This window comes from Phyllobates terribilis, unplaced genomic scaffold (assembly GCF_046119375.1).
Source record: "Phyllobates terribilis strain yellow unplaced genomic scaffold, ASM4611937v1 Scaffold_3__8_contigs__length_932513732, whole genome shotgun sequence".
In the NCBI taxonomy this organism is placed as follows: Eukaryota; Metazoa; Chordata; class Amphibia; order Anura; family Dendrobatidae; genus Phyllobates; species Phyllobates terribilis.
In genome coordinates, this window is record NW_027362763.1 from 420,050,580 (window position 1) to 420,075,250 (window position 24,671).

Here is a 24,671-nt window from a genome sequence, read left to right on the forward strand (position 1 = left end):
GTAGCGAGCACTTGCTCTCAACACTAGTCACCATATCGTCATCTTTTTTTCTTACTTTTGAAAAAAATCCCAACCCCAGCCCTATCCCTAGCACAACCCTATCCCTAGCACAACCCTATCCCTAGCACAACCCTATCCCTAGCACAACCCTATCCCTAGCACAACCCTAGCCCCAGCACAACCCTAGCCCCAGCACAACCCTAGCCCCAAACCCAGCCCTAACCCTAGCCCAATCCTAACCCAAGAGTTTATTTTTGACGCCGTTCCTTGTGCGGTATAAGTGATTAGACGACTTTATTCTTCGGGTCGGTGTGATTACAGCAATGCCAGAATCATATGGGGTTTTTATGACTGACAGCTGTCACACACTAAAAGACGCATTTTTTGTAAAATCTAGTTTTTGCATCGCCATATTTTGAGAGCTATAATTTTTCCAGATTTTGGCAGACAGTCATGTGACGGCTCGTTTTTTGCGGGATGACTTGACGTTGTTATTGGTGCCATTTTCAGGCACGTGACATTTTTTGATCGCTTTCTATTCCGATTTTTGGGAGGCAGAATAAACAAAAACCAACAATTCAGGAATTGTTTTTTTTTTTTTTTTTTTATTCTGTTCCGCGTGTGGTAAAATTGATGAGGTAGCTTTATTCTTCGGGTCAGTACATTTACAGCGGTACCACATTTGTATAATTTTTCTATGTTTTGGCGCTTATACACAATAAAAGCTATTTTATAGAAAAAAATATTTTTTAGCATCGCTTTATTCTGAGAGCTGAAACTTTTTTATTTTTCGGCTGATGGAGCTGTATGGCGGCTTGTTTTTTGTGGGACGAGATGACGTTTTCAGCGGTATCATTTTTATTTATATGCGTCTTTTTGATCGCGTGTTATTCCACTTTTTGTTTGGCGGTATGGTGATAAAGCATTGTTTTTTGCTGCGTTTTTTTTTTTTTTTACCGTGTTCACTGAAGGGGTTAACTAGTGGGACAGTTTTATAGGTCAGGCTGTTCCGGACGCGGCGATACCAAATATGTGAACTTTTATTGTTTTTTTTTTATTTTTTTTATAATAATATTTATTGATGGGTACATTATATTTTTATTTTTGGTGTATTATTTTTTTAATTTTTTTATAATATTTTTGCACATTTTTTTTTTTTTTTTTTTCCACTTTCAGACAGTTTGTACACCTTATTACTTTGTCCCACTCTGGGACTTTCACTTTTTTTTTTCTGATCGCCTGCATGGCATAGGAATGGAGCACCATCCCTATGCCATGCAGGCTGTCAGAAGTGCACAGTGTTAAGATTGCTTGGAGATGCACTGCGCATGTCCAAGCAATCTTCCTGCTCTCTGGTGACCCGGATGTTGTCATGACGACATCGGGTCGTCATGGCAATACCCGGGAAGCCGCTGCAGTCTGTGCTGGAAGCCGGAAGAGGAGGTGAGTATCGCCGATCACCTCCCCTTGCCCCCGCAATGCCGCGATCGATTTCGATCGACTTCGATCGCAGCATAGCGGGGGTTAATGTGCTGGGAGCGGTGCAGGACCGCTCCCTGCACATAGTACCGGGTGTCAGCTGTGACAATCAGCTGACACCCGGCGGCGATCGCGCCCGCACAGCCTGTGTGCGCGCGCGATCGCCATGACGTACTAATACGGGTCTGGCTCTTAAGTCCCAGGGCACAGACGCGTATTAGTACGTCAAATGTTATTAAGGGGTTAAAGCCCAGGGCGCAGATACATATTAGTACGCTTTGGGCTTTAAAGGGGTTAAGCCATGGCAAGATAGGGAGACCGAGGAAGCTCCATGTTTAATGGCTGAGTCTGAAGCCGACGTGAAAGAGGTCAAGGTGGCAGAGTCGCTGTCACGTGCCCAAAAGCAACAGTGCAGACAGTTTCTACATTGGTACAGAGACCTGTTCTCATAACTACCGGGCTGTACTCAGATCATAGAGCATGAGGTTCTTACGGAGTCTCGTGTCCGGGTAAACTTGAAGCCGTATCGTATTCCCGAAGGCTGTCGAGAGGTGATGTTGAATGAGGTGATGTGGATGCTTAACCTGGGAGTCATTAAAGAGTCCAAGAGTGAATGGTTCAGTCCCATAGTCTTAGTGCTGAAACCAAATGGAGAATGGCGGTTTTGCAATGACTATAGGAAGCTGAATGAGGTCTCAAAGTTCGACACCTACGCAATGCCTAGGGTAGATGAGCTTATTGAAAGGCCAGGACCAGCTCGGTATATCACCACCCTGGACCTCGCCAAAGGATACAGGCAAATTCCCCTGTCCAAAGTGGTCAAGGAGAAGATGGCCTTCTCGACGACAGATGGATGTTATCAGTAAATCAGGATGCTGTTTGGGTTGCAGGGAGCCCAGGGCACTTTCCAGAGAGCCAGGGACTGGATCTTAGCACCCCACAAAAAGTATGCAGTAGCTTACCTAGATAACATTGTCATATTCAGCTAGGACTGGGGAAGTCATCTTGGCAAAGTTCCTAGCATACTTGATGCCCTAAGGCTTTACCATCAACCCAAAAAAGGTGCTATGGGGGATGAAGGAAGCCAAGTATCTGGGCTACGTGGTTGGTAGAGGTGAAATGTAACCACAGATAATGTGGAGGCAATTCAGAACGGGACACAGTCCCCCTCGAAGAAGCAGGTCAGGACATTTCTAGGCATCATGTGCTACTATCGAAGATTTGTCCCTAACTTTGCCCTGATAGCAGCCCCGCTGACGGATCTTCTGAAAGGGACGAAGTCGGCTATGGCCAAGTGGTCCCCGGAAGCTGAGGCGGTCTTCCAGGAACTAAAACTGGCCCTCTGTAAACAGCCAGTCTTGGTGGCGCCCAACTTTCCCAAAGAGTTTGTGGTCCAGACGGATGCATCGGATGTCGGGCTTGGAGAAGTCTTGTCCCAAAATATTAACAGAGAGGAACATCCTGTAATGCACCTCAGTCGGAAGGTGTCCACGTGTAAGAAGAACTACTCCATAGTGGAGAAAAAAAGTTTGGCCATCAAGTGGGCGATGGACACTTAGAGAGAAGCATTTGTTTGCCAGTCTAATACTGTTATTTCTTTTAAATACATTCTGGGACAGGCCCAAGAAAGCGTAAGCTTAAAAAAAAGTAATATGCCCTGTGCAAAAGTAAACTGTTAACTGCATAAGATGAGAGGTTATATCAGCAGTGTATTGACAGAACATTATCGGATGAATCCCAGGAAAATATTAGATCTATTATTAACCCCTTTCTGACATATGTGGTAATAGTACATCCCTATGCCCTGGGCCCATTGGGCCAGGGACATACTATTATGCATAGTGTGATTGCGCCTGCACACAAGCAATACGGGGCGATCGCCGCCGGGTGTCTGCTGATTGTCACAGCTGACACCCGGTACTATGTGCAAGGAGAGTTCCCGCACCGCTCCCTGCACATTAACCCCCAAAATGCTGCGATCGAATATTCATTTTCTTTAGCATTGGGCACAGTGTAGGATGCAGCAGCGGGCTACTGCCTCCGGTGCCCCGCTTCTCTGTCGCTACAGCTCCCCCCACACCCATCACCATGCACAGCCACAGTGTGTATATATATATAATATATATATATATATAATATATATAATCGGACTATAAGACGCACCCCCTACTTTCCTCTAAAATTTTGGAGCAAAAAAGTGCGTCTCATAGTCCTAAAAATACGGTACCTCTTCTCCAGCGTCCTGCAGTGTCTCTGCCGAGTCCCGGTGGTTGTCATGGTGACCCGATGTCACCATGGCAACATCGGAGTCACCAGACAGCAAGAGGTTACTTTGATCATGCGCAGTGCGCGATCAAATTAACTTCTCCCTATGCAGTGCTGACAGGCTGTATAGCACAGGGAAGCTTCTGCATCCCTATGCTATACAGCCGATCAGACTGCAAAAAGTGAAAGTCCCATAGTGCGGCAAATTCTAAAAGTTCAAAAAGTATCAAAGTGAAAAAAAAATTGTAAAAATATAAAAAAAAAGTTTAAAAAATAATCCAAAAAAATAAAAATATACTGTACCCATAAATAAATATTATTATGGAAAAAAACAACAATAAAAGTACAGTTAGGTCCATATATATTTGGACAGAGACAACATTTTTCTAATTTTGGCTCTAGACATTACCACAATGAATTTTAAACAAAACAATTCAGATGCAGTTGAAATTCAGACTTTCAGCTTTCATTTGAGGGTATCCACATTAAAATTGGATGAAGGGTTTAAGAGTTTCAGCTCCTTAACATGTGCCACTCTGTTTTTAAAGGGACCAAAAGTAATTGGACAGATTAAATAATTGTAAATAAAATGTTCATTTCTAGTACTTGGTTGAAAACCCTTTGTTGGCAATGACTGCCTGAAGTCTTGAACTCATGGACATCACCAGACGCTGTGTTTCCTCCTTTTTGATGCTCTGCCAGGCCTTCACTGCGGTGGTTTTCAGTTGCTGTTTGTTTGTGGGCTTTTCTGTTTGAAGTTTAGTCTTTAACAAGTGAAATGCATGCTCAATTGGGTTGAGATCAGGTGACTGACTTGGCCATTCAAGAATATTCCACTTCTTTGCTTTAATAAACTCCTGGGTTGCTTTGGCTTTATGTTTTGGGTCATTGTCCATCTGTAGTATGAAACGACGACCAATCAGTTTGGCTGCATTTGGCTGGATCTGAGCACACAGTATGACTCTGAATACATCAGAATTAATTCGGCTGCTTCTGTCCTGTGTCACATCATCAATAAACACTAGTGACCCAGTGCCACTTGCAGCCATGCATGCCCAAGCCATCACACTGCCTCCGCCGTGTTTTACAGATGATGTGGTATGCTTTGGATCATGAGCTGTACCACACCTTCGCCATACTTTTCTCTTTCCATCATTCTGGTAGAGGTTGATCTTGGTTTCATCTCTCCAAAGAATATTCTTCCAGAACTGTGCTGGCTTTTTTAGATGTTTTTTAGCAAAGTCCAGTCTAGCCTTTTTATTCTTGATGCTTATGAGTAGCTTGCACCGTGCAGTGAACCCTCCATATTTACTTTCATGCAGTCTTCTCTTTATGGTAGATTTGGATATTGATACTCCTACCTCCTGGAGAGTGTTGTTCACTAGGTTGGCTGTTGTGAAGGGGTTTCTCTTCAACATGGAGATTATTCTGCGATCATCCACCACTGTTGTCTTCCGTGGGCGCCCAGGTCTTTTTGCATTGATGTGTTCACCAGTGCTTTCTTTCTTAGGATGTACCAAACTGTAGATTTTGCCACTCCTAATATTGTAGCAATTTTTTGGATGTTTTTTTTCTGTTTTTGCAGCTTAAGGATGGCTTGTTTCGCCTGCATGGAGAGCTCCTTTGACCGCATGTTTACTTCACAGCAAAACCTTCCAAATGCAAGCACCACACCTCAAATCAACTCCAGGCCTTTTATCTGCTTAATTGAGAATGACATAACGAAGGGATTGCCCACACCTGTCCATGAAATAGCCTTGGAGTCAATTGTCCAATTACTTTTGGTCCCTTTAAAAACAGGGTGGCACATGTTAAGGAGCTGAAACTCCTAAACCCTTCATCCAATTTTAATGTGGATACCCTCAAATGAAAGCTGAAAGTCTGAACTTCAACTGCATCTGAATTGTTTTGTTTAACATTCATTGTGGTAATGTCTAGAACCAAAATTAGAAAAATGTTGTCTCTGTCCAAATATATATGGACCTAACTGTACACGTGGTATCGCTGCTTCCAGAACGACCTTACCTACAACACTGTCCCACTAATTAACCCCTTTTGTGAACACAGTAAAATAAAAAAAAAAAACAAAGCAAAAACCGATGCTTTATCATACTGCCAAACAAAAATTGAAATAAAACGCGATGAAAAAGACAAATGTAAATAAAAATGGTACCGCTGAAAACGTCATCTTGTCCCGCAAGAAACAAGCAGTCACATGACTTTGTCGGCTGAAATATGGAAAAATTATAGCTCTTAAAATATGGAGATGCAAAAACTAGTCTTTGCAAAAAAAAATGTTTTTTTTAGTGTGTGACAGCTGTCAATCATAAAAACCCGATATCAATCTGGTATTGCTGTAATCGCACCGACCCGAAGAATAAAGCCGTCTAATCACTTATACCGCACGAGAAAAAATAAACATTAGGGTTAGGGTTTTGCTAGTGTTAGGGTTTTGCTAGTGTTAGGGTTTTGCTAGGGTTAGGGTTTTGCTAGGGTTAGGGTTGTGCTAGGGTTAGGGTTGTGCTAGGGTTAGGGTTGTGCTAGGGTTAGGGTTGTGCTAGGGTTAGGGTTGTGTTAGGGTTAGGGTTGTGTTAGGGTAAGGGTTGTGCTATTTTAAGCAAGATTGTTAAAATATAACATTTATTAGATACAGTACAGACCAAAAGTTTGGACACACCTTCTCATTTAAAGATTTTTCTGTATTTTCATGACTTTGAATCTTATGCTTAGTTAATTAATCCAGGGATTTAATCTGACTGCCAGATTGGTGTCGGGAAGTGAATTTTTCCTCAATGATGTAAATTGGCCTATACTGCATGTTTTTTTGTTGCCTTCCCCTGGATCAACGCTGCGGAATAGCTGCAGTGCACAAGAAATAGGCTGAACTGGATGGACGCTTGTCTTTTTTCGGCCTTATAAACTATGTAACGATGTACATTCACACTGAAGGCATCAAAACTATGAATTAACACATGTGAAATTATATACTTAACAGAAAAGTGTGAAACAACTGAAAATATGTCTTATATTCTAGGTTCTTCAAAGTAGCCACCTTTTGCTTTGATGACTGCTTTGCACACTCTTGGCATTCTCTTGATGAGCTTCAAGAGGTAGTCATCGGAAATAGTCTTCCAAAAATCTGTCCCATCTAAAATGATGGGACACTGCCAAAACAGAGACCAGATGAAGTCCAAAGGGACTTATAAGTGAGTGTTTCCGTCTGCGGTTTTGCCTGAATCTCAGTTTTGGGGATTTACACAGAAACCCTCATGTAAGTGCTCAGTGGAGAGCACCGGATAAATGTGAGCCGAACTTTGTTCTGATTTTTGGGACTTAGAATGAACATATTGACAGCAGCACAAGAATAGTTCTTGTTATTATTTTTGCATGGTTCACTGTGCGGTATAAGGGATTAGACGGCTTTATTCTTCGGGTTGGTGCGATTCCAACGATACCAGATTTACCGTATTTTTCGGACCATAAGACGCATTTTTTTTGGGGAGGAAAATGGGGGATGCGTTTTATAATCCGAACTTAGCTTACCGGGGAGTTGTGGTGGTGGTAGAGCGGGATCGTAGGAAGCACGGCCCTCCGTTCCCTCCCTTGGGAACCCGGCGGCGGCAGTAGTAGAAAATGTGAGATGCTACGGGGCCGGTGTCTGGCTGTCGGCGGTGAGGTGTGCGCTGCTTTTCCGGTTGCCGTGGCCACCTTCCTGAAGCCGTGATCTACAGAAAAATGGCCGCCAAGATCCCAGTCTGTGCATGCGGCAGCCCGGGTGGCCATTTTCCTGTAGATCACGGCTTCATCAAGACTGCAGGGCCACCGGAAAAGCAGTGCACGCCGCTTTGCCTCACCGTCGACAGCCAGACACCGGCCCCGCAGCATCTCACTTCTGCTACTGCCACCACCGGGTTCCTGAGGGAGGGAACGAAGGGCCCTGCTTCCTACAATCCCGCACTACCACCATCGTAAGCTATGTTCGGACCATAAAACGCATTGTACACAAAGTGTACACAAAGTATACTTATGGTCTGAGAGGGTGTTTCAGCAGAGTTATTTATGTGACTTGACTGTCACGTGCTCTCAGGATAGTGTTCTTGTAGTTTGGTCTTACAAGAACACTGTGATCTCTAGAGATTACTCTGTTTGACTGGTTTCAAATGCTGCCGAGTGGTGATTAGGCAACGTTATTTAGGGGGGAGGACTGCACGCCCCAAGAGAATATTTTTGTGAAACCCCCTCTTGGACCACAAGCAAACTTGGTGATAAAATGGAAAAAAGAGCAGTTCTCCGCAATGGAGGGACAAAATTTAAAGCAGAAAGCAGCTGCAGATTCAGGGCAACCCAGGAATTTTGTCAAGGTCACCAACTCTTTTTTTAGGACACAACATGTCCTCTTTTAAGAAGAATGGTTGGCATGTCTAGAATAGCAGAAGAGAAAAAAAAGAAATTTTCTCTGTGGTTGCTAGTGGTAGTCTTTACACAATAGAGATATTTTTCCATTTATGGTTACTTCTGTTTCTCACAGGTAAAACAATTAACTTCTGCGCATTCATCCGAGAGTGTTCACATTTTTTATGTGTGAACTATCTTCTTCAAAAATCAAACAATTATTTGTAAGCGCCTTATGTGAATGCATCTTGAAATGAACTCTCGTTAACAGTTATGTAAAACAGATGCTCCAAGAGAGCACACTTGTTTTGCCATTGTTAATGCGTTAATAGTTGTCTTGTACATTCAGTTACTGTGAAAGCATTGAATGTTCTTCAAATCTATAAAACAATAATAGCACTCCTAGCCTACCCAAAGCATAGGTGAAATCAGGCTTTACCTGGAGAGTGCATCAGGTTGGCATGTGTGAGTTGTGCAAGTCAGAAATTAATTTACTAGTCCATGAATGTGTGGTACATTTTGAAGCATTCTTTTATACGCAAGCCAGGTTTGTCAGGGCAGGTGTCGCATTGCCAAATAGTGTCCTTTTATATCCCCCTTCTGTAACAGACTCGGCACCTTTTTTGCGACCTTCCTTTCTTTGATGTTTGAGAGACCTCAACGAGGAAATTTTGCCCTGGTTATAATACGGGCACCTTCAGTTCCGAAAGTACTGGGGCCCGCTCCTTCCTGACTTCCAAAGATTATGGCTTTGATCACTACATCAAAATCAGACCCCTTCCTTGTCATGTCAGTGAGGGCTTTCACAATTACCGAATAAATTTGGATGAATTTCCAGTAAAAAATAGTAAAGCCAAGAAAACTCTGTAAAGCCTTCAGATTCTCGGGACGGTCCCAATCAAGGACAGCACGAATCTTTTCCGAATCCATCCAAATACCTGAAGAGGACAACAGGTACCCCAAAGACTGCACCTACTGGATGGTAAAAACAAATTTCTCTAGTTTGGCATATAGTTTGCTATCCCTTAATATCTGGAGAATCAAGTGAGTAAACCAAAATATCATCCAGATAGACTAACACAAACTTGCCCACCAAGTGATGGAAAATATAATTTATGAAATGTTGGAACACCACAGGAGCATTGGTCAGACGAAAAGGCATAACCAGACTCTCGAAATGCCCCTCAGGGGTATTGAACGCGTTTTCCATTCATCCCCTTCTCTGATTCTAACTAGATTGTAGGCTCCCCTTAAATCCAACTGGGAGAACACCTTAGCTCCCACAACCTGGCTGAACAAATCTGGAATCAGAGGAAGAGGGTATGGATCACGGAAGGTAATTTGATTAAATTCCCGGAAATCTAAACAGGCACCGAGACCACCATCTTTCTTCTTCACAAAGAAGAACCCTACAGTCACGGGTGAAGATGAGGGTATGATATGTCCCTTCTGCAGACTCTCCGCAATGAAATCCTTCATGGCTTATCTCTCAGGGCCAGAAAGATTATACATTCTGGACTTTAGTAGTTAAGCTCTGGGGGTCAGGTTAATAGGACAGTCATATGCACGATGAGGAAGCAAATCCTGACACCCCTTCTCATAAAAAACATCCTCAAAACCAGACAAAATCGCAGGTAAGGTCTCTGTAGAGAGTGCAGAAAGGGAAATGTTTAAGCAGTTCTCATGGCAGTAATCTCCCTATTCAACAATCTCTCTGGATTGCCAACCACTATCGGTTTATGTTTCACCAACCGGGGTAGACCCAGTACAATCTGAGCGGGCAGGCCCTCCAGGACATAGCAAGGAATTATCTCATAATGAAAAGACCCACCCTCAGTTTCACATTATGTACAATCTGAGTCAGAGCTTTCTGTGCAAGTGGCGCTGAGTCAATGTCATATATAGGAATGGGCTTAGCTAAAGTACAGCAAGCAAGCCCATGAGTTCTCACAAACTCAGCATCAACCTTGCTGACTCCAGCTCCACTGTCTACAAACACAGAATTTTTCTCCATCCTGCTCTCTAATACCACCTCTGCCATCAGGACAAACTGAGAATTCCCGTTTGACGACAAACACACCCACTGATTATCCAACTCCAGACTGCCAAGGGTTAATAGTTTCTTTTTGCTTAGGAATCGAGGGCAGGCCCCAATAAAATGTCCCTTTTTCCACAAAAAAAACCCACACACCCTTTTTTTGCGGATCTCAGGGGAAACATATGACGCAGAGGCACCCCTTAACTGCATGGGTTCATCCAACTCTACAAGTATTTGTTCAACCCCAGACCACCATCCTACCCCCCCGGCAAAGGGGCATTATCCCGAAATGAGGGCTCCGGAGAAGGTGGTCTCGCCCACCTATCCCATAGGTGTCTATCAACACATATAGCTAATGACATGGCTGCGTCCAAGGACTCCTGGGTTTCATACACTGCTAAGGCATCTTTCAACCTTTCAGTAAGGCCCTGAAAAAATTGTTTTTTAAGAGCCGGGTCATTCCACTTGGTATCGGTTGCCCATCTATGGAATTCAGAGCTATACGTCTCCACTGACCGATTCCCCTGCTGAAGGCGATGCAACCTGGACTCAGCCATGGAGATTCGGTCAGGATCATCATAGATGAGGGCTAGAGCCCCAAGAAAACCCTCTACTGACTGGAGAAAAACAGAACCCTGTGGCAAAGAGAGCCCAGGATTGAGGATCTCCTTGCAACAGTGAGATCACAATCCCCACTCACTGCTCCTCATCTCCAGAGGAGTAAGGGCGAAGTTTAAAATATAATTTGCAAGCTTCTTTGAATACAAAAATCTTGTCCCTACCTCCTAAAAACCTGCCCGGGAGGGAAATTTTGGGTGCAGGCTGGCCCGGCCTACCAGCAGAGTCCCCAACATTAGGAGTCAGCAGCTGCTGCCGTTGCTGCTGAACCTCAGAGCGAAGGTCAGTCACCTCCAGTGACAGCCTGTGCAGCTATTTTGCCAGCATTGGATCCATGAGCCAAGGGAGAGGGGGAAAAAACACACGAAAAAAACACGCCAGGTTTTTTTTTTATGCACGGCCGGTGATAATATCACGCAAGGTGAGGGAAGGAACAAGTGTACAATGATTGGAAGAGTGGGAAGGGAGCCCAAAAACTAGGGAAAGGGGTAGTGGAGACCCCTAGGCAGATCTAATATCGCCCTGACTACCCTGTCGTCCCTATGTAGGTTCCACACCTATCACCGAGCAGGAAACCTAATCATTGAATGTCCCTTGAGCTAGGCCCTAGGTAGGGAGGGGACGGGTGAACACAAGTCAGTCCACACTGTAACTAAAGACAACCAGGTAAACAAACAAATGGGATACACTTAGCTTGAGAAGACACCAGAGAGATAACACCAACTGTCCTCCAAGGGAAGTCCAAGAAGAAACTAGCCAACTACTAGTACTCCAGGCATGGACAGAGAAACATAAAACTATCACGGGCGACTCTCTGGATACACTGAGAGTTTTTAACTACCAAGCAAGGGTGTGTAAATTAGCAGCATAAGGTGGAGGTCGCTGCTGGGTCCTAAAGGAAGAAGGATATTACTACACTACAGAGATGAGAGGATCAAGAAGGCATCTGCAATGCCAAGTGCAGTGTTCTTCTACAGCCGGATCCAGAGCAACTGTCTGTCACACTTGATACACCTGTGACACTTGGCTCACATTTATCCTGCGCTCTACGCTGAGCGCTGATACAGGGGTTTCTGTGTTAATCGCTGAAATACATGATTCAGACGGAGCCCCAGGCAGAAGATTCCCTATCATGAGTCAGATGGAGGCACTATGGTCTCTGTCTGACCTGTGATCCGGCGGTGTCTGTCTTTTTAGGCGTGCATAAAAACATGCTCCACCATTTTTTTGTGTAATTCTGAAATGGACAACATGGCTGAACAGAGGCCAGATGAAGTGCAGAGTAACTCTGCTGCCTCATTATAATGGATCTGTAACATCCCTGGCGGCGTGCTGGCATGGCTTACCATCTCCCACCATGCAAGACCGCCAACTTACCTATCAGTCCAGGCTGTGCACTATACTCCTTTACTTGCTGTGCACATGTCTCCTGTCTGCTGGCTTAGGGCGGCGGCGCTGGTACTTCCTGATTCTTAAAGTTACAGTGGGCACAGTCCTAATGCTTTCCCAGCCTATTGCTGTGAGTCACTGGATACTTAAACCTTCCACACCCAGTGGGAGGTGCCTGAGCAACGCTTTCAGTGTGTTCTGTGCAACTGAGTTGCCAGGTCCTGTCCTGTATCTTGTCTGTTTCCGCCACCCTGGGGGCTGAGAACCCCGGCCCGTTACCTGTATCTGTGACTTCTTGTCTGTTTCCGCCACCCTGGGGGCTGTATGCCCAGGCTCGTTCCTGTATCTTGTTCCAGTGTCAGTTCGTGTCTTAACTGTGTCCTAGCCCGTTACCTGTTTCTTTATGTCCGAGCCTTCCCTTTTCCTGCAGTGTCTGAACCAGTACTTAACTCCTACTCGTTGTCTCTGTACTTCTGTTTGTGAGTTTTGTGTCCACTCGCTACTTCATTGCAAGTAACTTGTGTGTATCTGGTTCTGCTTGTCCCATTTCCCCGCCTCCGTATCTACCTCCTGTGTTCTAGCTATCTTCCTGTGTTTTCCAGTCTGTTCCATGTGAATAGAGCCCTGTCCTGTCTGCCCGCACCTGTGGCTCTGCTCTGCACCTGCGACTCTGTTCCGCTCCGCTTGTCCTCCGCATCTGCGGCTCTGCTCTGCTCTGCTCCGCTTGCCCTCCGCACCTGCAGCTCTGCTCCGCTTGTCCTCCGCACCTGTGGCTCCGCTCTGCTCCTCTTGTACTCCGCACCTGCGGCTCTGCTCCGCTTGTCCTCTGCACCTGCGGCTCTGCTCTGCTCTGTTCTGCTTGTCGTCTTCACCTGTAGCTCTGCTCCACTCTGCTCTGCTTGTCCTCCGCATCTGCAGCTCTGCTCTGCTCCGCTTGTCCTCCACACCTGCGGCTCTGCTCCGCTTGCCCTCCGCACCTGCGGCTCTGTTCCTGTATCCCAGTCTATACTGGTCCCTATCCAGCCTGTTTTCCTACCTGCCAGGACCGGCCTGTCTGTATACCAGCCGTGCCTGCCAGTACCCGCCAGTCTGCATACCAGCCGTGCCTGCCTGTACCCGCCTGTCTGCATACCAGCCAAACCTGCCCGTTCCTGCATTCCCCGGTGTGGGTCAACAGCTGTGACTGGAGTCTGACCTGGAGTAGCACCTGGGCCTCCTCACACGTCCCTCCTCGGACCACGGAGTCGATTAAGCCGCCATATGTACATGGTCGGATCTGGCGAGGCCCCTAGTCACGCCCCTCCAGGCACTCCTCGGTTCATGGTCCAGTGGGACCACTATCCGCGCTCACGCCAAACAGTCCGGGCGTGAGCGTAACACGATCACTTGGGGGTTTCATCTGAATCACGTGACTCAGAGATTTAGATGGAAACCCCAATGTAAGTGCTCAGCATAGAGTGCCGGATAAATGTAATCCAAAATGTTATGTGAAATGTTCCCAACAAAACTGAATCCACAAAAAAAGCAAGTCCCCACTCAGGTCTGTCATCTGTTAACGGAAATATAGGGAGCTTACACGTTCCTGGTAGCACAAAGGCTCTGGAAAAGCACTAGGGCTCCTCGCCCCCAAAAAGAAATCCAACGAATTCTGCTATCCTAAATCCAAATTCCCCCACAGTGTGCCTAAACCACATTTAGTGTCCACATGTTTGGCATTTCTGTAGTGATGAGAGCCTGCCTAATTTTCAGGTGCATTTCTCCAGAAGCATGAGCTGGGCACAGTGTATGGTTTCTATAACGGAACATTTACAATATTCACTCCGCAACATCCACTGCTGCTTTTTTCTGGAAAACACCCATGGAGTCAAAATTGTCACTACACCTGTAGATAAATTCCCAGAGGGGTGTAATTTCCAAAATGATGTCACTTGAGGGAGGATTCTCCTCTTCTGGCACTTAGAGGCATTGTTTATGGATTCCACAAATTATTGTACAATAATTTGTTCTTCAAGAGTCAAATAGCACTCTGTCCCTCCTGAGTCTCGCCGTGTGGCTAAGGAGTACTGGACATACACATATGAGGTATTGCCACATACATCAGAAATTGTGTGACGCATCTTTGTGAAAATTTCAAATTTGGGGGGTAAAAATGACACATCCGTGGCTGTCAATATGATCACTGCACCCCTAGATGAATTTATTGTGTGATGCAGTTTGTAAAATGGGATCACTTATGGGGGGTTCTGCTGTTTTGGCACCTCATGGGCTCTCCCAGTGGGTCATGGCACCCTCAAACCGTAACAGCAAAATCTGCACAATAATATGGTGCTTCTTCCCTGTGCCTGTGTTTTCGACCACTTATGGGAGAAATTGCATAACAAATTGTACTGTTCTTTTTCTCCTATTACCACTTTTGAAAACTACAAACTTGGGATCAAAGCAACATTTTAATTGAAAAAATGGTAATATTTCATTTACTCAGCCCAATATTATACAAGTCTGCGAGTCGCCTGAGGGTTAAAAATGCTCACTACTCCCCTAAATTAATTCCTTGAGAGGTGTAGTTTCCAAAATGGATTCACTTGTGTGGGTTTCTGCTGTTTTGGCATGTTAGTGGTTCTTCAAATGTGTCATGGTGTCTGCAACCTATTCCTGCCAAAATAGCGCTCCTTCCCTTCCGAGCCCTGCCGTGCACCCAAACAGTAGTCTTCCACCACATATGGGGTATCGGCGTACATAGTAGAAATTGCACAACAAATTGTATGGTTTATTTTTTCTTGCTGTGAAAATAAAAAAATTGGGGCTAAAATAACTTGTGGGAAAAATGTTTTTTTTTAAATTTTCATGGCTCAACATTATAAAATTCGGTGAAGCCCCTGGGGGTTCACAGTGCTCACCACACATCTAGATAAATTCCTTGCGGGGTCTAGTTTGCAAAATGGGATCACTTGTGGGGGTTTTCCACTGTTTAGGCACATCACGGGCACTCCAAACACGGCATGGCATCCGCTCTCGATTCCAGCCAATTTTGCATTCTGAAAGTCAAATGGTGCTCCTTCTCTTCCAAGTCCTCACGTTCGCCCCTGACGTGAGCCCAAGCAGTAGTTTTCCACCACATATGGTGTATGGGTATACTCAGGAGAAATTGCACAATGTTGTGGTGCCTTTTCTCCTGTTAAACCTGTGAAAATAAAAAAGTTGGGGCTAATGTAATATTTTTGTGGGGAAAAGTAAAACTTTCATTTTTTTTCCTTCCACATTACTTTAGTTACTGTGAAGCACTTGAAGGGTTAATAAACTTCTTGGATGTGGTTTTGAGCAGTTTGAGGGGTGCAGTTTTTAGAATGGTGTCACTTTTGGGTATTTTCTGTCATATAGACCCCTCAAAATCACTTCAAATGTGATGTGGTCCCTAAAAAAATCTGTTTTGTAAATGTTGTTGGAAAAATTAGAAATTGCTGATCAACTTTTAACCCTTATAACTGCCTAACAAAAAAAAATTTGTTTCAAAAATTGTGCTGATGTAAAGTAGACATGTGGGAAATGTTATTTATTAACTATTTTGTGTGACATAACTTTCTGGTTTAAGGGCACAAAAATTAAAAGATTGAAAATTGCCAAATTTCCAATATTTTCATAAATAAACACAAGTCATATCGAACAAATTTTACTACTATCATGAAGAACAGTATGTCACGAAAAAACAGTCTCAGAATTACTGGGATAGGTTGAAACGTTCCATAGTTATTGCCACATAAAGTGACACAGGTCAGAATTGTAAAAATTGGCCAGGTCACAAAGGCGAAAACAGGATCGGGATGAAGGGGTTAAATTTTTGTCATATTTCTGATATTTTTAAAAATAGACACAGAACATGTCAACCTAAATTTACAACCCTCATAAAGTTCAATTTGTCACGAAAAAACAAGGATATCCAAACTGAAAGTTCGTAAATTGCGACTTTTTCAAAATTTTCTCCAAAATTCGTGTATTTTCAGACATAAACGCAAAACATGTCTACTTAAATGTACCACTGCCATAAAGTACAATGTGTCATGAAAAAACTGTCTCAAAATCACTGGGATATGTTGAAGCATTGCAGAGGTATTACCACATAAAGTGACACTGGTCAGAATTAAAAAAATTGGCCTGGTCATTAACCCCTTCCTGACATGCGCCATATATGTACTGCACAGTGGGAGCGGAGTTACCGCAAAGTACATAGATGGTGCCACTATTTCCGTTCACTGCACTGCATCGCGCTGTACCACATCGGCGATCGCTGTGATTGGCTAATCAATTCTGACAAGCCAGCCACAGTGGTGTCATAATGCAGTTGAAAAAAAAAACAATGTGACATGCTATGATAGGTGCTGTCTGAAACGACACCAATCACAGCAGTCACAATGCATGGGTGATCGCGACGTCACCTCGGCTGATTAACCCCTTTGGTGCTGTTTGGCTGAACAGTAGCTACTGACCAATCAGCGGCAAAGGGGTTAATCTAAAATAGCAATCACCACTCTGCACACCATCTTAGCCTGAGAATTAGCTTGCATAGCGGTTGTATTACCCCTTTGTGTACCTGAGTGAAAGAAATTCATTGGTGACCAGTGCGATCCTCCTGTGATCTCCTGCTTCCTGCCATCTGTCTCTTGTGCTGTGTTAGCTGCTGTGTTACCTATCTGTGATCGCAGCAGCAGTTCCCCAATCCCTGTTCCAGTCCCCACCCCCACTCCCAATTGTATTTTTGGCGCACTGTTTTCCGTCTCTTTCATGTGCGCGGCGCTGAGCATTTGTGCTCTTCCCTTGGCCGCAGCACTCTGATCAGTATTGCTATTGCTTAGAGTCTGTGCCAAGGGACTTTTTCTTTTTTTTAGATATAGCTACAGTAGAAAAAAAAAATAGTAGCTAGTACAGAGTAGCTTTATAGGTAGGGAGGTAGTGCATTAGCGTAGAGGACGTTGCAGTGTTAGTGACATCCGATTTTCTTTTAGGAAAGAAAATAATAGTACAGAGTAGCTTTATTGGTAGAGAGGTAGTGCATTAGTGTAGCATCCTTCGCAGTGTAAGTGACGTCCAATTTTCTTTTAGAAACTGAAAGATAGTAGTTAGTACAGAGTAGCTCTATAGGTAGGAAGGTAGCATTTTTCTTTTGCAAAAAAAAAAAAGAACTGTTGTCTCCTGGTAACATCTTAGCTGGTGCATTAAGGGAGTGTACATCGTAGTTTTAGTGTCGTCTGTTTTTCTTTTGCAAAAAAAAAAAAGGATAGTTAGCGCCGAGTAACTTTGTAGGTAGGGCATTAGTGTAGTGAACGTCACTGTATTTTTTTTTATACAAACTTTTTTTTTTTTTTTTTTTACATCTATTGTTATTTCTTTACATTTTTTTTCTTTTAAGTGTTTATTCTAAATTTTTCCTTTTTACTCTCCTTTATTTTCTCTACTTTTTTCTCTCTACTTTTTACAATAAAAAGTACCCTTTACACAAGCCCCACACAATACACATGTAAAAGCACCGATTACACACACATCCCCAGCGTTTTGAAGAATAAAATAAAAATGGCCCATTTGTCAACAAGACACTGTTCACCAGAGGAGGCATACTCTTTCCTTGCCTCCTACACGGATTCAGGCAGTGAGGAAGATAACACATTCCTCTGTTTCTCTTCCTCCTTATCTAGCGAGGAAGGACCCCAGCAAGGTGCCCTAGGACCAAGGCAACCCCTACAGCAATCGATCCCATATGGATCCCAACCCCCAAATATTGAAAGCCTGTTATTCCAAATTTCTTTGGCAGCTCAGAATCCAATTTGACATTATAGGTTTCACTGAAATTGACTTTTTCACATTCTTTTTCAGCGAGGAAATCATAATTCTTATTGTGGCCCTCACAAATTTGTATGCCCATCAATATTTAACCCAAAAATCCCACATCCTCATATGCCAGATGGACCCCTGTAAATGCAGGGCATAGTTTAAAAAAACCCCAGAGCTTTGGCAATACTGGAGTGCTGATATACTCTACAGAACACTGGACACGATTTGAAGCAATCCAAAAATGTTTGCATTATAGTGATAATGTGCAGTGTCCTCCCCGAGACTAACCCAACTTTGATCGTCTATATAAAATTCGGCCAGTAGTTGACCACTTCATCAGAAAATTTGTTGAGATGCACAACCCCCAAAGGGACATCTGTATTGGTGAATCTCTGGTTCATTTCAGAGGGAGGCTACAATTCCGACAAACATCCAGTAAGAGGGCCAGGCACAGAATTAAACTGTGCAATCTGTGTGAGAGTACACCTACAGATTTAGAGTTAACAAAGGAAAGGACACCCAGATTGAATCCCCTGAATGCCCCCCTGTTCTGGGGGTGAGTGGGAAAATTATGTAAGAATTCTTGCACCCACTGTTGGATAAGGGTTATCACCTCTACGTTGATAACTTTACACCACCTTCCTCCTCTTCAAGATCCTCTCTGTCGGAGGTAAAGTTGCATGCTGCACCATGAGAAAAAAATCAGAGAGACCTTCCTAGGCCGCTAATTGGGCAACTGCTGAGAAAGAGCGACAGAAGAGCCCCCAATGCAGCGTCAACATGCTGGTGGTCACGTATAAGGACAGCTTAGAGCAGTGCAGTTTCCTTACTTCCTGGTTCCTAGCAGAGCGGGCTCTACTTCTTGAGTAATAGATATGATGAAAAGTAAAACTAAATTATTAGCAGAGCTACAAAGCTCAACACAATTTCTGCTGTAACACTTGCAGCTACCAATGATTTGTTAGAAGTCTACATTGTTATCAATATATTTACATGCAGTGGGGAAAATAAGTATTTGATACACTGCCGATTTTGCAAGTTTTCCCGCCTACAAAGAATGGAGAAGTCTGTAATTTCTATCGTAGGTACACTTCACCTGTGAGAGACAGAATCTTAGAAAATCACATTGTATGATTTTTACATAATTAATTTGCATTATTTATATGAAATAAGTATATGATACAAAAGAAAAACAGAACTTAATATTTGGTATTGAAATCTTTGTTTGCAATTACTGAGGTCAGACATTTCCTGTAGTTCTTGGCCAAGTTTGTACACACTGCAGCAGGGATTTTGGCCCACTCCTCCATACAGATCTTCTGCAGATCTTTCAGGTTTCGGGGCTGTCGCTGGGCTCCCTCCAAAAATTTTCTATTGGGTTCAGGTCTGGAGACTGGCTAGGCCACTCCAGGACCTTGAAATACTTCTTAAGGAGCTGCTCCTTAGTTGCCCTGGCTGTATGTTTATTGTCATGCTGGAAGACTCAGCCCCGACCCATCTTCAATTCTCTTACTGAGGGAAGGATGTTGTTAGCCAAAATCTTGCAATACATGACCCCATCCATCCTCCCTTCAATATGGTGCAGTCATCCTGTCCCCTTTGCAGAAAATCCCCCCCAAAGTATGATGTGGTTGTACTCCTCCTTCTTCCTCCAAACATGGCGAGTGGAGTTGATACCAAAAAGTTCTATTTTGGTCTCATCTGACCACATGACATCCAGAGGGTCATTGGTGTATTTCAAAGGGGCCTGGACATGTGCTAGGGTGAGCAGGGAGACCTTGCGTGCCCTGCAGGATTTTAATCCATGATGGCGTATTGTGTTACTAACAGTAATGTTTGAGACAGCTCTCTTCAGGTCATTAATCAGCTCCTCCTGTGTAGTCCTGGGCTGATTCCTGACCTTTCTCAGGATCTATCTTACCCCACAAGGTGAGATCTTGCATGGAGCCCCAGACCGAGGAAGATTGACAGTCATCTTGTGTTTTTTCCATTTTCTATTAATTATTTTTATTGTTTAAAAATCATGCAAATGTGATTTTTTTTTTTTAGATTCTGTCTCTCACAGGTGAAGTGTATCTACGAAAAAAATGACAGAGCTCTCTATTCTTTGTAGGTGGGAAAACGTGTAAAATTGGCAGTGTATCAAATAGTTATTTTCCTCCCTATATATATAAAGTTGTCTTTTCACTTTTACCGCACAGTGAACATTGTACAAAAATGCATAAAACAATTTGTTTATTGCTGTATATTTGTTCATTCTGTCTCCCAGAAATGGGAACAGAAAGAAATCAAAAAATGTTGCATATTTGAAAATGGTAACAATAATACATTCAAGTCATCCTGGAAAAAATAATGTCGGTGTACAATTAAAAAAGTTAAAACTTTCAAAACAACATGAAGCAAAAAAAATGTTTAAAAAATGTTTTTAGTTTGTTAAAGTAGCAAAACATAAAGATATAAATCTGAAATCACTCTAATCGTACCCAAAGATTAACCCCATAACGCTCAATGACGGACACTGCACGGCATGAGCAGGAGTAAATTAATACTCATTGCCGTGCAGTGTCCGTCATATGTTTGAACTAGCACAGCGTAAACATGAGCGGCACGAGAAGGGGTGCAGAGACCCATGCTGTCTGTCCCTGCACCCAGATCGCTGCCATCGGTCAGTCAATCTGACTGACCGATCACAACATGATGGAGCAGGAGACGCTGAAATTTCAGCGTCTGCTGCTCTATCAGTGCCGGAGCTCAGCGCTGCCAGTGGCTGAGCTGCGGCACTAAACAGCCAGGAGCGGTGTCAGCGCCGCCCCTGGCTATTAACCCCCTGAATGCTGCAATCGAGCGCGATTGCAGCATTCAGGAGACAGGCAGAGGGCTGGGAGCTCCCTCTGCCTTCAGGACGGCGACCCCCAGGTCACCAAGCTACGGAAAGCTCCTGAGACCAATGCACATCATAGTCTCAGGAGCTTTCAATAGAGGTATAATGTATTGCAAAGCTAGTGCATTGCAGTACATTATACCTATGAAAAAAGTGAAAGTCCCATAGTGGGACTAAGTAAAAAAGTTTAAAAAAAATATAAAAAAAATTGTAAAAATTTAAAATATATATATATATATATATATATATATATATATATATATATATATATATATATTACACTAATAAATACAGATTTTTAATAAAAAAAATAAAAATAAACAAAGTACACCATATTTGGTATCGACGCGTCCAGAACAACCCGATCTATGAACGTGTCACACTAGTTAACCCTTTCAGTGAACAGCGTAAAAAAAAAACAACACACGAGAAACTGAGTTTTCATCATACCACTGGAAAAAAGTGGAATAAAACGCGATCTAAAAGACGGATGTAAATAAAAATGGTACCGCTAAAAACGTCCTCTTGTCCCGCAAAAATCAAGCTGCGATACAGCTCCATCAGCCGAAAAATTAAGTTACAGCGCTCAAAATAAAGTGATGCAAAGATAATTGTTTTTTCTATAAAAGTTTTATTATGTAAAAGCACAAAAACATAAAAAAATTACATAAATGTGGAACCGCTGTAAACGCACTGACCTTAAGAATAAAGCTGCCTTATCAATTTTACCACACAAGTAACAATAACAACAACAAAAAAAAATCCTGAATTGTTGGTTTTTGTTTATTCTGCCTCCCAAAAATCAGAATAGAAAGCGATCAAAAAATGTAATTTGCCAGAAAATGGCACCAATAAAAACGTCAACTCGTCCCGCAAAAAACAAGCCATCACATGACTTTGTCGGCCGAAAAATTATAGCTCTCTAAATATGGAGATGCAAACATTAGCTTTTGAAAAAAAAAAAGCGTCTTTTAGTGATTGACAGCTGTCAATCATAAAAACCCGATATGAATCTGGCATCACTGTAATCGCACCGACCGGAAGAATAAAGTCACTTTTATACTGCATGAGGAACGGGCAAATAGCGCTCCGTCCCTCCTGAGTGTCACCGTGTGGCTAAGCAGGACTGTACAGGCACATATCAGGTATTGCCACATTCAGCAGAAATTATGGGACAAATTTTGGTGCCATTTTTATCCATTATCCCAGTATGAAAATGTCAAATCTGGGGCTAAAACAATTTTTTTGCAGTAAAAATGTAATTATTTTTTCCTCACTGCCCAATGGAATAAAATTCTGTGACACACGCTTGGTGTCAATATGATCACTGAACCCCTAGATGAACTCATTGAGAGGTGTAGTTTGTAAAATGGGGTCATTTATGGGGAAATCTGCTGTTATGGCACCTCAGGGGATCTTCTAGTGGGTCATGGCACCCTCAAACCATAACAGTAAAATCTGTACTATAATATGGTGCTCTATCCTTTCTGACCTTTGCACTGTGCCTCAAAAGTAGTTGCCAATTACATGTAGGGTATTGGCGTATTCAGGAGAAATTGCGCAACAAAATGATAGGTCAATTTTCTCCTGTTACCCTTGTGAAAAAAAAATTGGGGGCTAAAAGAAAAATGTTTTGATTTTTTTTTTTTTCATGTCTCTATGTTATAAACTTCTGTGAAGCACTTGGGGGTTCAAAGTTTCACCACACATCTAGATAAGTTCATTGAGGGGTCTAGTTTCCAAAATGATGGGGTCACTTGTTGGGGGTTTCCGCTGTTTAGGCACATCAGGGGCTCTCCAAATGCGACATGGCGTTCGCTGATTATTCCAGCAAATTTTGAATTCAAAAAGTCAAATGGTGCTCCTTCACTTCCGAACCCTGCCGTATGGCCAAACAGTGGTTTTCCGCCACATATTTGGTATCAGCATGCTCAGAAGAAATTGCACAATACATTTTAGGGTCCATTTTTATCTGTTACCCTTGTGAAAATAAAAAAAGTTGGTCTAAATTTAATATTTTGTGAAAAAAGTTAAATGTTAATTTTTTTCTTCCTCATTGCTTCAGTTCCTGTGAAGCACCTGAAGGGTTAATAAACTTCTTGAATGTGGTTTTGAGTAGAGATGAGCGTTGTTCTACTCGAACTGTTCGCCAATCTCAAATTCGAGCTGTTTTGGGCGGTGTTCGAGCCGTTCGGCGAACACGAACAATTTGAGAAAAATTCGGCTGTTCGAGGTTATGTTCGATAACTGTTCGTGCACCAAAATCATAACTGGACTTTTTCTCAGTAATGATGAAAATTAATGTTAATACGCAGTTTGAGTGTACAGCGGGGTGGGGGGAGGGGCAGGGGATGGATCTCTGCAGGAACAATGAAGATCTCCATTTTTTTTTCTCTTTCCCGCATTTACAGTGGGGAGGTGCAATCTGTCAGCCTATCAGCAGCGCACACACGGAGCGAAGTGCTTTTTTTCACACAAGCAAGGGCATGTGTCATTGGCAGTGTATGTCACATGTCCTTGCCCTAAAAGACCAAGCCATTTTCCCCGTCGCCACCATTTTCTCACTGCTGCAGCTGCGTGTTAGACGGCACCGCTGTTGCTGTGTGCGCTATACCTTGTTAATTTCAAGCCAATTTTCGCACAAATCTACAGATAGCTTGGGAGTAGGGAATAGTTGTGATTGCAGTCCTTTTAAGGACTAGATTACAGCATTTCCTACGACTTTTATCAGGCAGGTCTGTGCTCTTAAATAGATAGATTGTGGGAGTAAAGACTAATTGTAATTGGAGTCCTTTTCAGGACTAGGTTACATCAGTTCCTATCAGTTTTTGCCAGGCAGGTCTGTGCCAGTGCTGTGCAAGTTTTTTTCACAGCATTTGCCTGAATCTAGCAAAGCTAATCCTTTTTGGCCTATTGCAGAGTGTGTTAGTCAGTGGAGTAGCCTATCTGTGTTGCAAGATATACCACCTGTGTATAGAATACCAATTTTTTTACTGCACCTAGTGAAGTAAAATCTTTTGGGCATAGCATCATTCTATTAGTCCATCTATACTGACCTCCATCAGGTTGCAAATTGAATATAATTTTTTTCTGCATCTAGCTCTGAAAAAATATTGGGCTTCTAGCTGTGTGTGGGACTTGTTCTATTAATCCATCTATACTGACCTCCATCAGGTTGCAAACTGAATATATTTTTTTCTGCATCTACCTCTGAAAAAATATTGGGCTTCTAGCTGTGTGTGGGACTTGTTCTATTAATCCATCTATACAGACCTCCATCAGGTTGCAAACTGAATATATTTTTTTCTGCATCTACCTCTGAAAAAATATTGGGCTTCTAGCTGTGTGTGGGACTTGTTGTATTAGTCCATCTATACTGACCTCCATCAGGTTGCAAACTGAATATATTTTTTTCTGCATCTACCTCTGAAAAAATATTGGGCTTCTAGCTGTGTGTGGGACTTGTTCTATTAATCCATCTATACAGACCTCCATCAGGTTGCAAACTGAATATATTTTTTTCTGCATCTAGCTCTGAAAAAATATTGGGCTTCTAGCTGTGTGTGGGACTTGTTCTATTAATCCATCTATACAGACCTCCATCAGGTTGCAAACTGAATATATTTTTTTCTGCATCTACCTCTGAAAAAATATTGGGCTTCTAGCTGTGTGTGGGACTTGTTCTATTAATCCATCTATACAGACCTCCATCAGGTTGCAAACTGAATATATTTTTTTTCTGCATCTACCTCTGAAAAAATATTGGGCTTCTAGCTGTGTGTGGGACTT

The 24,671-nt window shown here is 43.0% G+C and overlaps 1 protein-coding gene across 3 annotated transcripts in view; it reads left to right on the forward strand.

The window, feature by feature from the left end:
* Window positions 1-24,671, forward strand: part of CYB5R4 (cytochrome b5 reductase 4) — a 544,645-nt gene that overhangs the window by 120,857 nt on the left and 399,117 nt on the right. The window lies entirely within an intron of this gene.